General features: G+C 41.9%; 1 protein-coding gene across 4 annotated transcripts in view; it reads left to right on the forward strand.

Annotated features, from left to right (window-relative positions):
* The window catches only part of LOC113614550 (mitogen-activated protein kinase kinase kinase 15-like), a 99,020-nt gene that overhangs the window by 50,068 nt on the left and 33,153 nt on the right, over positions 1 to 15,799 (forward strand). For 3 of the 4 annotated variants that reach the window (XM_027096176.1, XM_027096179.1, XM_027096180.1), the window contains 3 exons: positions 1,325 to 1,493; positions 2,219 to 2,367; positions 3,487 to 3,593. The gene's annotated coding sequence lies outside the window, so the exon portion shown is untranslated. The remainder of the gene's footprint in view (positions 1 to 1,324; positions 1,494 to 2,218; positions 2,368 to 3,486; positions 3,594 to 15,799) is intronic. The other variant, XM_027096177.1, reaches the window with a different exon arrangement.

Below are 15,799 nucleotides of genomic sequence, written 5' to 3' on the forward strand. Positions count from 1 at the left end.
TATAGTCCAGCAAATGGACAATGGCTGTCACCCAACTTACTGACTCATTTGATTAATCATAGAATTTTAAACATTAGTAGAATCTGCTAATTTGCTTATCATTGGGGTAACAAGCAATAGACAAATAAGGAAATAAAAATTAAAGCAATGCACTGATAATTTTATCAGAGCACTTTCTGTGGGACATCACTTAATTCCTGAAATGTTCATTGAGACCTTATTATAAGCATTGGACCAGGCTGTGTACGGTAAACACTTTTTTTGACATAGTTTTATAACTATTAAAAGTGACATTTGTTAGGTGTTGTTTTTCATTCTCTGAAGAGTGTTACTTACTGAACCTATTCTTTTTAATAAACAGCCTAATTTTACTGTCTCCAGTTAAAACATTTCAGCTGCTTAATGGGTTGACAGTATTACAGCTTGGCAATGCCCAGTCTCCATAAAAAAAAATTACTTGGAGTGTAGACAACATATTTAAGTCAATCTATGGTCATTGTAAGTTGGCCTCTGTATACCGAATTCGGTCATTTTTAAAGATTTTAAACCAAATACCAGATACTAGCATTGGTTTTTGAGGGGCTATGGTGAGACATTCCAGTGTGGAATTAAACTGCTCGAAATGTTGTCATACATCCCTATTATTATCTAGACACCCACATGAAGGAAGTTTTACATCTTATATTTGCTTACAGAAAAGACTCTGGCTGTCAAAAATGACAAGGGGAGTAGGGGGTAAAAGGCCGAGGTTGCTCGTAAGCGTCCAGGCACGGCTTCTTGGAATGCTCGTGGACACATCCAGGTTCTGGCTCTCGACCAGCTGCAGAAAGCTTTGTGATTACTAGCTGGGGACACCTGATAGATACATTTTAAAGAAGTTCTCATTTTACTCTGTTTCGTGGCTTTGGAGTTTTGTTCAGCTTTGTGAAAAATCTCTTAATCGTGGGGGAAATTACTATTCAAGTAAGGTACTTTCTTGTCTTCTTTGTGTTTGAAAATACCAGAGAGAGGGGGATGGGCTGGGGTGGGTAGCAAGTCCTGTGGGTCATCCAGATACATATGGGGTCAAGTTTGAAAATATTTTCAAGGTCATAATGAACTGATATTTCTTTGTTACTGTTTAGTGGTGAGTTTTTGCAGAATGTCACTCACAAGTAGGACGTGTCTCCTGTTTGGGGATGCAGGGAGTCTGAGGTCTGGGCGAGACCCCCATGTGTTAGCCTAAGTCCTGTCAACGAGAACCAAGTTTGTTTGAGCTGCTAAGGGCAACACAGTCCTGGATGCACATTGATGCGACTAGAGGTTTTCTTGTTTTCCTCTCCAGTGCTTATTACAAAGAAACCTTGTTAAATGACATCCGGAGAGCCAGAGAGAAATACCGGGGTGACGCACTGGCAAAGGAGCTGGCTCGCATCAAGCTCCGCATGGACAATACCGAGGTTCTGACCTCAGACATCGTCATTAATTTACTGCTGTCCTATCGTGATATCCAGGTATGAAATATGCTTGTCTGAGACTATCACACTTCTTCCTTGACATGAGGAATTTCTCATATGAAGTACTCTTACACTAGGTGTATGGTTAGGTAACTGTTTTACAGACAAAATAGGGATGTGGCTAGGTCATAGGTCACCTCGCATATCTGTTGTGGTGGAAATATTGAAGAAGGCCACTCCAGCAAGATCTCAGAAACAGTACTGCTTAATAAAAGGAATTAGAACTGAACAGTTTATATGCACTTTGTGTTAGACGTTGTTCCAAGCCCTTTGCAAGTCCTAATTCACTTAATTCTCTTCATAAGCCTATGGGGTATACACTTGGATTATCTCCATTTTACAAATGAGGAACATGAAGTACAGAGAAGTTAAGTAACTTGCCTAAGGTCACACAGCAGTTGGCAAAGTCAAGGTTCAAACTGAGGCAACCGGCTCTGTCCTCTTTGCTCTTAACTCCTCTGCTACTTCCTTTAGGCCTTTGTCACTTCATTCTTTGTTTACCACTACCTATTAGTGGAAGGGACAGCAGGAGTAGGAGAGGCAAGTCCAGGACCCAGGGAATGCCGGGGTTTTTTCTAAGACAGGTGACAGAGGCTTCTGGAGAGTTCTTGAGACAGGGTTTGTAGAATATGGTACCATGGAGGAAATCAGTCGTTTCCTCCCTCCAAGTTTAATGCTGTGGAGCCATTTCTAAGGATGTCTTGCCTTCCTTTCCTTTGGAGGAACACAGGGCGATGTACGTAATCTGCAGAACTCTACAAAGCCATATTGGAGGTTGTTGGCCACGGGTCTTCAAATCTGAACGAGAGAGGCTTCCATTTACAACCTGAACCAAGAACAGAGTCAACCACTTAAGGAACTCGTGCCCCTGGTGATAAACAGATGCATCTAATTGATTTTAATAGCAGATGCTATTAGGAATTATGATGGTTAAATTATGCCCCATGGAACAAGAGAATGGGAATGACCTTTTTTGAAGTTTTTCTTCTGTTGAGTTGCTGGCTTCCTTCTGCCCTTGCTTTCACGCATCTCTCCTCTTTATAACCTTCCGTTGGTGGGACTCTTGGGCTCAAGGGTGAGCTAGAAGCTTCTTGCAATACTCTGCCTTCCCTATCCCTGGGTAGCAGCATTGAGGTGTAAAGCCACAAAACAGACGTGAGATTTCAGTGGGAAGTCCTCATCTGCTAACTGTGGCTGGCTGTCAGCGAGTTGGCCCGGAACGATTGTAAGCCCGACTGAAATGGTAGCAGATGGCACTGCTCAGAGGGGACACAGCTCAGACAAACACAGTAGCAATTTCTCCCTGGGTAATTATTGCAGTTTAGAGCTGTGGTTCTCAAGCGGGGGACACGTGGCAGTATCTGGAGACATACTTGGTTGTCACAACTCGAGGAGGGAGGGGGAAGTGCTCCTGGCATCTAGTGGGTCAAGGCCATAGATGCCACTTAACATCCCACGATACACAGCAGAGCCCCCACCATAAAGAATGATCCAGCCCCCAAATGTCAGTAGTGCCAAGGTTGAGAAATTCTGGTTTAGATGAATGTGATTGTTTCTGACAAAATAGGAAGGATTGGGGTGTTCCCCCCCTTTACATGGCAAATAACTGTAAGATTTCGTACATGTTTATGTCCCGTTCATTTTAACCCACAGCCCTGCTGGTGTTAACTCTCCTCCACTCAAAACGTGGTAGCTTTTCCTGGCTGCTGGGCTCATTTGTTTTGTTTTATCGTCTTTGAATCTAACTTCCTTTCCTCGGTCCTTTTGTGACCTCTGATAGCAGGGATTCTTTCTCTGTCTTCTCTCTCATCCACCTTGTTGTTTTTAATCTCACTGCTATTCTTTTAAGGGCTTTAACGTCACTAAATGTTGCCTGTAGGGAAAGGCTTGTATTTAAATGCTGAAGCGGTCTCATGTTCGTAACTGTTCAGAAAAACCTGCAAAGAGCTGTGTTTCCTGCCTTTCTCACCTTGAGACCTCTTGCCAACAGGACTATGATGCAATGGTGAAGCTGGTAGAAACACTGGAAATGCTGCCGACGTGTGATTTGGCTGACCAGCATAACATTAAGTTCCACTATGCATTTGCACTGAATAGGTAAGAGTGATAATGTGCGTATAGAGTTTTGAAATATGCCAGCTGTTAAATTGTCTCCTTCTTTCATTCAGCCCTCATTGAGTATGAGCCAGATCATGAGCTGAGTGCTAAAGTTAAGAAAATGGACAAGGCATGATCTTAACCTTCAGGGACTTTGTCTTTGGAACATATATTCTAGCTCTGAGATCAGACATGTAACTAAATACATACAGCTCAGAATGATAAATATCTTAATGAATATCAAAGCATAATAGAGGGAGGAAGGCATTTTGCTTTGGGGTTTTAAAGAAGCTTCTCTGGGGTCTTTGGGGCTGGGTTTTTTTCCCCCAACATCTTTATTGGAGTATAATTGCTCTACAGTGGTGCGTGAGCTTCTGCTGTATAACAAAGTGAATCAGCCATAGTTACACACATATCCCCATATCTCCTCCCTCTTGCGTCTCCCTCCCACCCACCCTATCCCATCCCTCTAGGTGGTCACAAAGCACCTAGCTGATCTCCCTGTGCTATGCAGCTGCTTCCCACCAGCCATGCATTCTACATTTGGTAGTGTATATAACTTCATGCCACTCTCTCACCTTGTCCCAGCTTACCCTTCCCCCTCCCCGTGTCCTCAAGTCCAGTCTCCACGTCTGCGTCTTTATTCGTGTCCTGCTCCTAGGTTCTTCAGAACCATTTTTTTTAGATTCCATATATATGTGTTAGCATACGGTATTTGTTTTTCTCTTTCTGACTTACTTCACTCTGTAGGACAGATTCTAGGTCCATCCACCTCACTACAAATAACTCAATTTCGTTTCCTTTTATGGCTGAGTAATATTCCATTGTATATATGTGCCACATCTTCTTTATCCATTCATCAGTCAGTGGACACTTAGGTTGCTTCCATGTCCTGCCTATTGTAAATAGTGCTGCAATGAACATAGTGGTACATGACTCTTTTTGAATTATGGTTTTCTCAGGGTAAAGGCCCAGTAGTGGGATTGCTGGGTCATATGGTAGTTCTATTTTTTGTTTTTTAACGAACCTCCATACTGTTCTCCATAGTGGCTGTATCAGTTTACATCCCACCAACAGTGCAAGAGGGTTGCCTTTTCTCCACACTCTCTCCAGCATTTATTGTTTGTAGACGTTTTGATAATGGCCATTCTGACTGGTGTGAGGTGATACCTCATTGTAGTTTTGATTTGCATTTCTCTAATGATTAGTGATGTTGAACATCCTTTCATGTGTTTGTTGGCAATCTGTATATCTTCTCTGGAGAAATGTCTATTTAGGTCTTCTGCCCATTTGGGGATTGGGTGGTTTATTTTTTTGATATTGAGCTGCATGTGCTGCTTGTATATTTTGGAGATTAATCCTTTGTCAGTTGCTTCATTTGCAAATATTTTCTCCCATTCTGAGGGTTGTCTTTTCGTCTTGTTTATGGTTTCCTTTGCTGTGCAGAAAGCTTTGAAGTTTCATTAGGTCCCATGTGTTTATTTTTGTTTTTATTTCCCTTTCTCTAGGAGGTGGGTCAAAAAGGATCTAGCTGTGATTTATGTCATAGAGTGTTCTGCCTATGTTTTCCTCTAAGAGTTTTATAGTGTCCGGTCTTACATTTAGGCCTTTAATCCGTTTTGAATTTATTTTTGTGGATGGTGTTAGTAAGTGTTCTAATTTCAGTCTTTTACATGTAGCTGTCCAGTTTTCCCAACACCACTTATTTAAGAGGCTGTCTTTTCTCCTTTGTATATTCTTGCCTCCTTTGTCAAAGATAAGGTGACCATATGTGCGTGGGTTTATCTCTGGGCTTTCTGTCCTGTTCAATGGATCTGTATTTCTGTTTTTGTGCCAGTATCATACTGTCTTGATTACTGTAGCTTTGTAGTATAGTCTGAAGTCCAGGAGCCTGATTCCTCCAGCTCCATTTTTCCTTCTCAAGATTGCTTTGACTATTCGGGGTCTTTTGTGTTTCCATACAAATTGTGAAATTTTTTGTTCTAGTTCTGTGAAAAATGCCATTGGTAGTTTGATAGGGATTGCATTGAATCTGTAGATTGCTTTGGGTAGTAAAGTCATTTTCACAATGTTGGTAATTCCAATCCAAGAACATGGTATATCTCTCCATCTATTTGTATCATCTTTAATTTCTTTCATCAGTTTCTTATAATTTTCTCCCCACAGGTCTTTTGTCTCCTTAGGTAGGTTTATTCCTAGGTATTTTATTTTTTGCAATGGTAAATGGGAGTGTTGCCTTAATTTCTCTTTCAGATTTTTCATCATTAGTGTATAGAATGCAAGAGATTTCTGTGCATTAATTTTGTATCCTGCTAGTCTACCAAATTCATTGATTAGCTCTAGTCGTTTTCTGGTAGCATCTTTAGGATTCTCTGTGTATCATATCAAGTCATCTGCAAACAGTGACAGTTTTACTTCTTCTTTTCCAATTTGGATTCCTTTTATTTATTTTTCTTCTCTGTTTGCTGTGGCCAAAACTTCCAAAACTATGCTGAATAATAGTGGTGAGAGTGGGCAACCTTGTCTTGTTCCTGATCTTAGTGGAAATGGTTTCAGTTTTTCACCATTGAGAACGATGTTGGCTGTGGGTTTGTCATATATGGCCTTTATTATGTTGAGGTAAGTTCCCTCTATGCCTGCTTTCTGGAGGGTTTTATCATATGTGGGTGTTGAATTTTGTCAAAAGCTTTTTCTGCATCTATTGAGATGATCATATGGTTTTTCTACTCCAGTTTGTTAACATGGTTTATCACATTAATGGATTTGCGTTTATTGAAGAATCCTTGCATTCCTGGGGTAAAACCCACTTGATCATGGTGTATGATCCTTTTAATGTGCTGTTGGATTCTGTTCGCTAGTATTTTGTTGAGGATATTTGCATCTATGTTCATCAGTGATCTTGGCCTGTAGTTTTCATTTTTTGTGACATCATTGTCTGGTTTTGGTATGAGGGTGATGGTGGCCTCATAGAATGAGTTTGGCAGTGTTCCTCCCTCTGCTATATTTTGGAAGAGTTTGAGAAGGATAGGTGTTAGCTCTTCTCTAAATGTTTGATAGAATTCACCTGTGAAGCCATCGGGTCCTGGGGTTTTGTTTGTTGGAAGGTTTTTAATCACAGTTTCAATTTCAATGCTTCTGACTGGTCTGTTCATATTTTCTGATTCTTCCTGGTTCAGTCTCAGAAGGTTGTGCTTTTCTAAGAGTTTGTCCATTTTTTCCAGGTAGTCCATTTTATTGGCATATAGTTGCTTGTAGTAATCTCTCATGATCCTTTGTATTTTTGCAGTGTCGGTTGTTACTTCTCCTTTTTCATTTCTAATTCTATTGATTTGAGTCTTCTCCCTTTTTTTCTTGATGAGTCTGGCTAATGGTTTATCAATTTTGTTTATCTTCTCAAAGAACCAGCTTTTAATTTTATTGATCTTTGCCATCATTTCCTTCATTTGTTTTTCATTTATTTCTGATCTAATCTTTATGATTTCTTTCCTTCTGCTAACTTTGTGTTTCTTTTGTTCTTCTTTCTCTGATTTCTTTAGGTGTAAGGTTACTTATTTATTTGAGATGTTTCTTGTTTCTTAAGGTAGGATTGTATTGCTATAAACTTCCCTCTTAGAACTGCTTTTGCTGTCTCCCATAGGTTTTGGGTCATCGTGTTTTCATTGTCATTTGTTTCTAGGCATTTTTTGATTTCCTTTTTGATTTCTTCAGTGATCTCTTGTTCATTTAGTAGCGTATTTTTTAGCCTCCATATGTTTGTGTTTTTTTACACTTTTTTTCCTGTAATTGATATCTAGTCTTATAGCATTGTGGTTGGAAAAGATACTTGATATGATTTCAATTTTCTTAAATTTACCAAAGCTTGATTTGTGACCCAGGATATGGTCTGTCCTGGAGAATGTTCCATGAGTAGTTGAGAAGAAAGTGTATTCTGTTGTTTTTGGATGTAATGTCCTATAAATATCAATTAAGTCCACCTTGTTTAATGTATCATTTAAAGCTTGTGTTTCCTTATTTATTTTCATTTTGGATGATCTGTCCATTGGTGAAAGTGGGGTGTTAGAGTCCCCTACTATTACTGTGTTCCTGTCGATTTCCACTTTTATGGCTGTTAGCATTTGCCTTAAGTATTGAGGTGCTCCTATGTTGGGTGCATCAATATTTACAATTCTTATATCTTCTTGGATTGATCCCTTGATCATTATGTAGTGTCCTTCTTTGTCTCTTGTAATAGTCTTTAAAGTCTGTTTTGTCTGATATGAGAATTGCTACTCCAGCTTTCTTTTGATTTCCATTTGAATGGAATATCTTTTTCCATCCCCTCACTTTCAGTCTGTATGTGTCCCTAGGTCTGAAGTGGGTCTCTTGTAGACAGCACATATACGGGTCTTGTTTTTGTATCCATTTAGCCAGTCTGTGTCTTTTGGTTAGAGCATTTAATCCATTTACATTTAAGGTAATTGTCGATATGTTCCTATGACCATTTTCTTAATTGTTTTGGGTTTGTTATTGTAGGTCTTTTCCTTCTCTTGTGTTTCCTGCCTAGAGAACTTCCTTTAGCATTTGTTGTAAAGCTGGTTTAGTGGGGATGAATTCTCTAAACTTTCGCTTGTCTGTAAAGGTTTTAATTTCTCTGTCAAATCTGAATGAGATCCTTGCTGGGTAGAGTTATCTTGGTTGTAGGTTTTTCCCTTTCATCACTTTAAGAATGTTCTGTCACTCCCTTCTGGCTTGCAGAGTTTCTGTTGAAAGATCAGCTGTTAACATTATGGGGATTCCCCTGTATGTTATTTGTTGCTTTTTGTTGCTGCTTTTAATATTTTTTCTTTTTATTTAATTATTATTATTTAAAATTTATTTTTGGCTGCGTTGGGTCTTCATTGCTGCATGCAGGCTTTCTCTAGTTGCTCCAAGCGGGGCCTACACTTCGTTGCTGTGCGTGGGCTTCTCATTGTTGTGGCTTCTCTTGTTGTGGAGCACGGGCTCTAGGCACGCGGGCTTCAGTAGTTGCAGCACACTGGCTCAGTAGTTGTGGCTTGCAGGGTCTAGAGCACAGGCTCAGTAGTTGTGGCACACGGGGGTTAGTTGCTCTGCGGCATGTGGGATCTTCCCGGACCAGGGCTTGAACCCGTGTCCCCTGCATTGGCAGGCAGATTCTTAACCACTGCACCACCAGGGAAGTCCTTTATTTAATTTTTGATAGTTGATTAATGTGTCTTGGCGAGTTTCTCCTTGGATTTATCCTGTATGGGACTCTGTGCTTCCTGGACTTGATTGACTGTTTCCTTTCCCATATTAGGGAAGTATTCAAGTATAATCTCCTCAAATATTTTCTCAGACCCTTTCTTTTTCTTTTCTTCTTCTGGGACCCCTGTAATTCGAATGTTGGTGAGTTTCATGTTGTCCCAGAGGTCTCTGAGACTGTCCTCAATTCTTTTCATTCTTTTCTCTTTATTCTGCTCTGCAGTAGTTTTTTCCACTATTTTATCTTCCAGGTCACTTGTCCATTCTTCTGCCTCAGTTATTCTGCTGTTGATCCCTTGTAGAGAATTTTTAATTTCATTTATTGTGTTGTTCATCACTGTTTGTTTGCTCTTTAGTTCTTCTAGATCCTTGTTAAACGTTTCTTGTATTTTCTCCATTCTATTTCCAAGATTTTGGATCATCTTTACTATCATTATTTTGAATTCTTTTTCAGGTAGACTGCCTATTTCCTCTTCATTTGTTAGGTCTGGTGGGTTTTTTGCCTTGCTCCTTCATCTGCTGTGTATTTCTCTGTCTTCTCGTTTTGCTTAACTTACTGTGTTTGGGGTCTCCGTTTTGCAGGCTGCAGGTTCGTAGTTACCCTTGTTTTTGATGTCTGCCCCCAGCGCGTAAGGTTGGTTCAGTGGGTTGTGTCGGCTTCCTGGTGGAGGGGACTGGTGCCTGTGTTCTGGTGGATGAGGTTGGATCTTGTCTTTCTGGTGGGCAGGACCACATCCGGTGGTGTGTTTTGGGGTGTCTGTGAACTTACTATGATTTTAGGCAGCCTCTCTGCTAATCAGTGGGGTTGTGTTCCTGTCTTGCTAGTTGTTTGGCATGGGGTGTCCAGCACTGTAGCTCGCTGGTCATTGAGTGGAGCTGGGTCTTAGGGTTGAGACGGGGAAATTGGTGAGAGCTCTTGCCGATTGATATTACATGGGGCCGGGAGGTCTCTGGTGGACCAATGTCCTGAATTCGGCTCTCCCACCTCAGAAGCTCAGGCCTGACAGCCGGCCGAAGCACCAAGACCCTGTCAGCCACACGGCTGGAGAACATGGGCTATGAGTTGGGTGTCAGCCACTGCCCTTTTGTAGCTCTGTCTCAGCTGTCTCCAACGGTCACCCACATACATTGGGTTATTCCAGCATTCCTCAGAGCTTGCACATGCCGGTCTGGGATTTGTAGATGTCCTCCTGATAGTCTTCATTGAAATACCTTGCAATCATGGTGATGAGAGATATGCTAACAGTGTTGGTTCTCTTCAGTTCAGGGACTAGGACAGTCTGAGCCTTCATGTGGCCACGTCAGGAGCAGCTAGCTAACGGTCCCAAAGTGATAACATGTCACATTCCAAGAAGGCTTTCTGCAGCGCCCGAGCAGTAGTCCCAAGCAGCCGCTCTGCTCAGCTGCCGCACTCTGACCATGGAACTCGGTGGGACCCTCAAACGAGGATTTCTGCTGGCCCTAGAGCCTGACTTGCCCACCCAGGCAAGGAGCTGAGGAGAGCATCTCCCAGCCCCATCTCATCAGAGGAGCGGACACCTGGGTGGGACTGGCTTGGGTTTTTTTTTAATTAATTAATTTATTTGGTTTTTAAAATTTTTGGCTGTACTGGCTCTTCGTTGCTGTGTGTGGGCCTTCTCTCGTTGTGGTGAACGGGGGCCACTCTTCATTGTGGTGCATGAGCTTCTTATTGCGGTGGCTTCTCCTGTTGCAGAGCACAGGCTCTGGGCACACGGGCTTCAGTAGTTGTGGCTTGCGGGCTCTAGGCGCACAGGCTCAGTAGTTGTGGCGCACGAGCTTAGTTGCTCCATGGCATGTGGGATCTTCCCGGGCCAGGGATTGAACCCGTGTCCCCTGCATAGGCAGGAGGACTCTTAACCACTGTGCCACCAGGGGAGCCCTGGGGCTGGGTTTTTATGATTTAGTAAAAAATTGCCTCATGGGTGGGATAGAATGTGGGATGGGAGTGGTGAAAAGGCTGTTCCACTTGGCCAGAAGTGTGAGCAGATAGTTCTTCATGTGCATTTTGCCTTCTGGGAACATCCAGAACATGAGATGTAGGTGAAGTAAATGTCTGCAGTGAGCAGAGTGTGGAGGGTGGGACCGTGTCTTGAAAGGACCTTGTGTACACAAGTAAGGAGCTGAGAGTGTCTTGTAGGCTGGGTGGGTGGGGGCAGGTTTAACAACAGGATTAACGTTGTATGATGGGGAAAGAGGGTGCTGTCTTTATGTACTAGTATAATCTGAACTTTGGAGTACAAATTACTGGGCCAGGTAGAGTATGTGAGACTTCGAAATTCCTGCCTGGAGACCATGAACCTCAAAAGCTTATTGCTAGGGGTGTCAGCTAAGATGCTGTAGTAAAGAGCCCCCAAATGCAGTGATTTAAATCAGATTGAAATTTCTCTTTTACATAGCAGTCTAGAGGTGAGTGGGCCAGGCTAGTGGCATAGTACTGCCCCAGGAGTTGTTCAGGGACCTAGCTTCTGACCATTTTGTAGCTCTTTCATTCCCAGGAGTGTTGTCCTCTTCTAGTTGAAGCTAGGTCACTGCTACTCTGCGTTCCAGCCTAATGAAAGGAGTAAAGAGTAGAAGCCCAGGGCAAGCAGTTTCCTTTAAAGCAAGTAGAATTGGCACATGCCACTTCCACTGACATTCTATTGGTGAGAACATAGTCACATGATCCCTATCTAGCTGTAAGGGAAGCTGGGAAATGTAGTCGCTAGCTGGGTGGCCATGTGCCCATTCAAACTCGGCTACTATGGATTTGGAGGATAACTAGGAGTCTGACACATCCAATTTCACAAAATCTGAGCTGCCTAAATGTCTTAGTCCTACAGTCACTCTTCCTCCCCAGTAAGATACAGGAGGAGGGGTGGCATTAGGGGAACATGGTGAGAACCACGCCCAAATACACTTCCCACTGGGCCTGTCCTCTGCTGGGGCTAGGAATTGGTCATATTTGAATCACATGGCAAAAAACTCTGGGAGGATATTCAAACACGGCTTGAGAACCAAAGAGTTCCGGCACCTTCTTATCAACCTTCCATGGCCAACATCTTCCTCAAGGAATGAATATAGTGAGGGTCGATGGTAACCCGAGTTAGAGGACTTTTGGGTCTGATTTCTCAGAGGCTTTTCTTTGCTTCAGCAGCTGGGTTAAGCTATAGATTGTGGACCTGCTACTGGCAGCACCTGCCCAGCAGCAGCAACACAGAAGCCCATGGCTTCGGGTTTCTTGTAATGCATATGAGGCTACATCTCTCTTTTGTATTGAAGTGTGTAAAATGCACAGACAGTGAAATGCGTAGATCTTTATACAAATTGATGAGTTTTAATAGATCTACACATGTAAACAACACCCCTATCAAAATATACAACATTTCCAAAAAAAAAAAAAAAAAATATACAACATTTCCAACCCCCCCCAGAAAGTACCTTTGTGCCCCTCTGCAGGTAGTCCCCACCCCTCCATAGGCAGCCGTTATTCATATATTGTAACCTCTGTCTCCATAGATGAGTTTTTCCTGTCCTTCAACTTCGTATAAATGCAATCACACAGTACGTACTGTTTTGTGTCTGGCTTCCTTCACTCAGCATTGTGTTTGTGAGATTCGTCCGTGCTGTTGGATGTGTCACTAGTTCATTCTTTCTCCTTGCTGTGGAATATTTCATTGTGTGGATATGCCACAAGTGATTTATCCATTTTACTGCTGATAGACCTGTAGGTTGTTTCCAGTTTGGGGATACTAAGAACAGTCCTGCTGTGAGCATTCTTGTGCATGATGTTTGCACACATACGGACACATTTCTGTTGGGTACGTAGCACGTGCTTGTGTCCTGCTGTACTAGATACTGGCAAATAGTGGTACTCAGGATTTGGATTCTTTTTGGCGGAGGGGTTCATGGTCTCTATGAAAATGTGCTTTCTCTCTCCCCAGCAGTCTTTAAACTCAGCATCTCAAGGCAGGGAACATTCGGAAGGGCATCTTCCTTAAGCCTGAAAAAAAAAAGTTTTGTAACTCTCTTCCCCCAGAGTAGTGGGTTCTGCTTTTATTTATACTTAAGTTATACTTGGTCGGTCCTTGACTTAACAAGGATTAATGACTTATCACTGGTGAAGTTTCTGGAAGAATGCCTGGCACACTTTAAGTGCTATTTTAAAAAATGGTTCATTAAATTAAAACTAAGAGGGCTTTTTAAAGTGCTCATCACCAAGTCTTTTCCCGGACCAAGCAGAGATAATGTTTGTCAAGCAGAACGAAATTATCTGATTACCATCCACTCAAAGTAATGAAAGAATAAAACATATTTTGAAATGGAAAATCAGAATCTAAGAGAACCGGGTGTGGCAGGATGAAGTGATTCCTAGAGGGTACATGTTTCCCATTTGGAAGCAGAATGGCTGGGATTGCTTGCCAGATAGACACCTTTCTGATGATGGGTGTTTTCCTTCTAGTCTGCTGGCTCCCTATTAGACAGTCCTTCTCTTCACTGCCAGGAGAACAGTCACCACAAATATGTATATTGAAGTTGGCCTCCTCAGTGCCAAGAACCTCATTTTCTCCAACCAACGAGGGATTTTCAGTAGAATTGAAATATTTGCTTCACTTATACATGGAATCTGATCCTGAATTTCACATCTTTGCTTTAGGTATAATTTGGCCAGCTGTCAGCAGAGTCACAGGATTTCACATTAGGTGCAGTTTTGAGAAAGTTTATGGAGATACCGTGTTTCTGTAAAGGGAATATAGTGATGGGCAAATAATGAATTTTCCTGCATTACAGTTGACCATTAACTCTTAGGAAGTGGAACAAATGATGGCCATCAGTGTTACTAAAAGTTGACAGTAATGAATGATTTGACCCTTCCTGTATTAGGCAAGGGCTCCCTGTATTAGGAAAGCTGCCTTGAGTCGGCATCTTTTCCTGGTAGGTTCCCTTTCACTGCCTTAGAAGCCCATTCAAAGCTACTTCAAGTTTCCACTGAGCTGTTAAATTGCTTGCCTCCCAATGGCATGGAACCTTTATGAACAGTTTTTAGTTGCTGTTACTTTTACAGACAGGATTTTATTAGATATGCTAATGCAGCCAGAAGATCCTGACCAGGGATCCAGGCAGCAGGCAGAGGCATGGCCTGGAAGAAGAATAACAGAATCAAAGTCCTGGGTTTAAAAATAACAAAACTCAACCTGTCTCAAAGCAGGAGTGTACTCATATTCTACTCCCTGCATCTTTGGGTCCAGACTGCCAGCCCTGGCAAAACTGAACTCATTGAATTACTCAGCAATGGAAGGGAAACTGAATGTGTGACACATTTATTGGAATATGATGTGTCTCTCTGTAAGTGAGTTAAGGGGAGTGATGGAGAGAGGAAGATACTCTGTGGGCCCTGGAAACGTGTGTGTGGGGGGAATATTAGATGAAAGTTACTGAATCCAGCCCACACCAAAGGGTCTGCAGGCTTGTTACAGAACCTACAGCAGTCAGCTCATCCTTGGCCTCTGGGGTGCCCAGCCAGGTCATTGCTCAGGTGGAGGGACGGTGAGAGCTTGTTGTCTCTGCAGTAACCACCAGCCTCCTTTTGTTTTGGTTTCTTTTGTTTATATTCACTGTGTGATCTCGCCATATATTTATCTAAATAGCCATTTTTTATTACATGTTTGTAAAGAGTAGGAAAATGATGACATCACCCTACTTTTTTTCTATTTTTTTTAATTGAAGTATAGTTGGTTTACAATGTTGTGTCAGTTTCAGGTGTACAGCATAGTGATTTTACATACATATATATGTATATATACACACACATATCTATGTGTATATATATATACATATACATGTATATATGTATATGTATATCCATATATATATTCTTTTTCAGATTCTTTTCCATTATGGGTTATTATAAAATATTGAGTATAGTTCCCTGTGCTATTCAGTAGGTCCTTGTTGTTTATCTATTTTATATATAGTACTGTGTATCTGTTAATCCCAAACTCCTAATTTATCCCTCCCCACCTTTTCCCTGTGGTAACCATAAATTTGTTTTCTGTGTCTGTGGGTCTATTTGTGTTTTGTAAATAAGTTGATTTGTATCATTTTTTTAGATTCCACATAGAAGCAGTATAATGTGATACTTTGTCTGGTTTACATAGCCCTACTTTTATAGTTTATTTGCCTTCAGCTACCTAAAACCATGTTGCAAAAGAAGGATACATATTTGTGGTGATTGTTTTCCTGGCAGTGAGGAGAAGCACAAAATCTGTGAATTTACAAGGAATCATGTAGTCCAGCGGTCCCCACCCTTTTTGGCACCAGGGACCGGTTTCATGGAAGACAGTTTTTCAATGAACCAGGGAGGCGGTGGGGAAGGGTGGCGGTTCAGGCGGTAATGTGAGCGGTGGGGAGCGGCAGATGAAGCTCCACTCACTCGTCCACCGCTCACCTCCTGCTGTGTGGCCCGGTTCCTACCAGGCCAAGGACCGGCACTGGTCCACGGCCTGGGGGTTGGGGACCCCTGATGTAGTCTAAATCCTTTATTTTAGAGAGGGGGAAGAAAGAAAGGCAAAGGCCCAAAGTAAAATAGCTGGTCAATAAGAGCTCTGGGAGCAGAGCTCCCCAGCTTTGGCACAGTGCTCTACATACACTAATTGAATCATATCATGGCATAATCAGTGAAACTCTTCCCAGAAAGCTTTAGCTTATATTTTGTTTGCCCGATGGGCAACTAAAATACGCCATGGGCCTCTTGGAATTGTAGGGCCATACTGTTGTATGTCCTACTTTTTCACGTATGTTGAGAGCATCAGACAGTAGCTGAATATTGAAGCCACTTTCATAATAAACACTTTTTATACCAAAAGACCAGTTGCTTTTTTTTTTGAGAAGTGGACCATCTTATTATCTTCTGAGCAGTGGCCTGGCCAATAATACATATTTTCCTTTTGAAACATATTTATCCAAAG

This window comes from Aethalodelphis obliquidens, unplaced genomic scaffold (assembly GCF_003676395.1).
Source record: "Aethalodelphis obliquidens isolate GAN/ISIS:26980383/991018 unplaced genomic scaffold, ASM367639v1 scaffold99, whole genome shotgun sequence".
Lineage (NCBI taxonomy): Eukaryota > Metazoa > Chordata > Mammalia > Artiodactyla > Delphinidae > Aethalodelphis > Aethalodelphis obliquidens.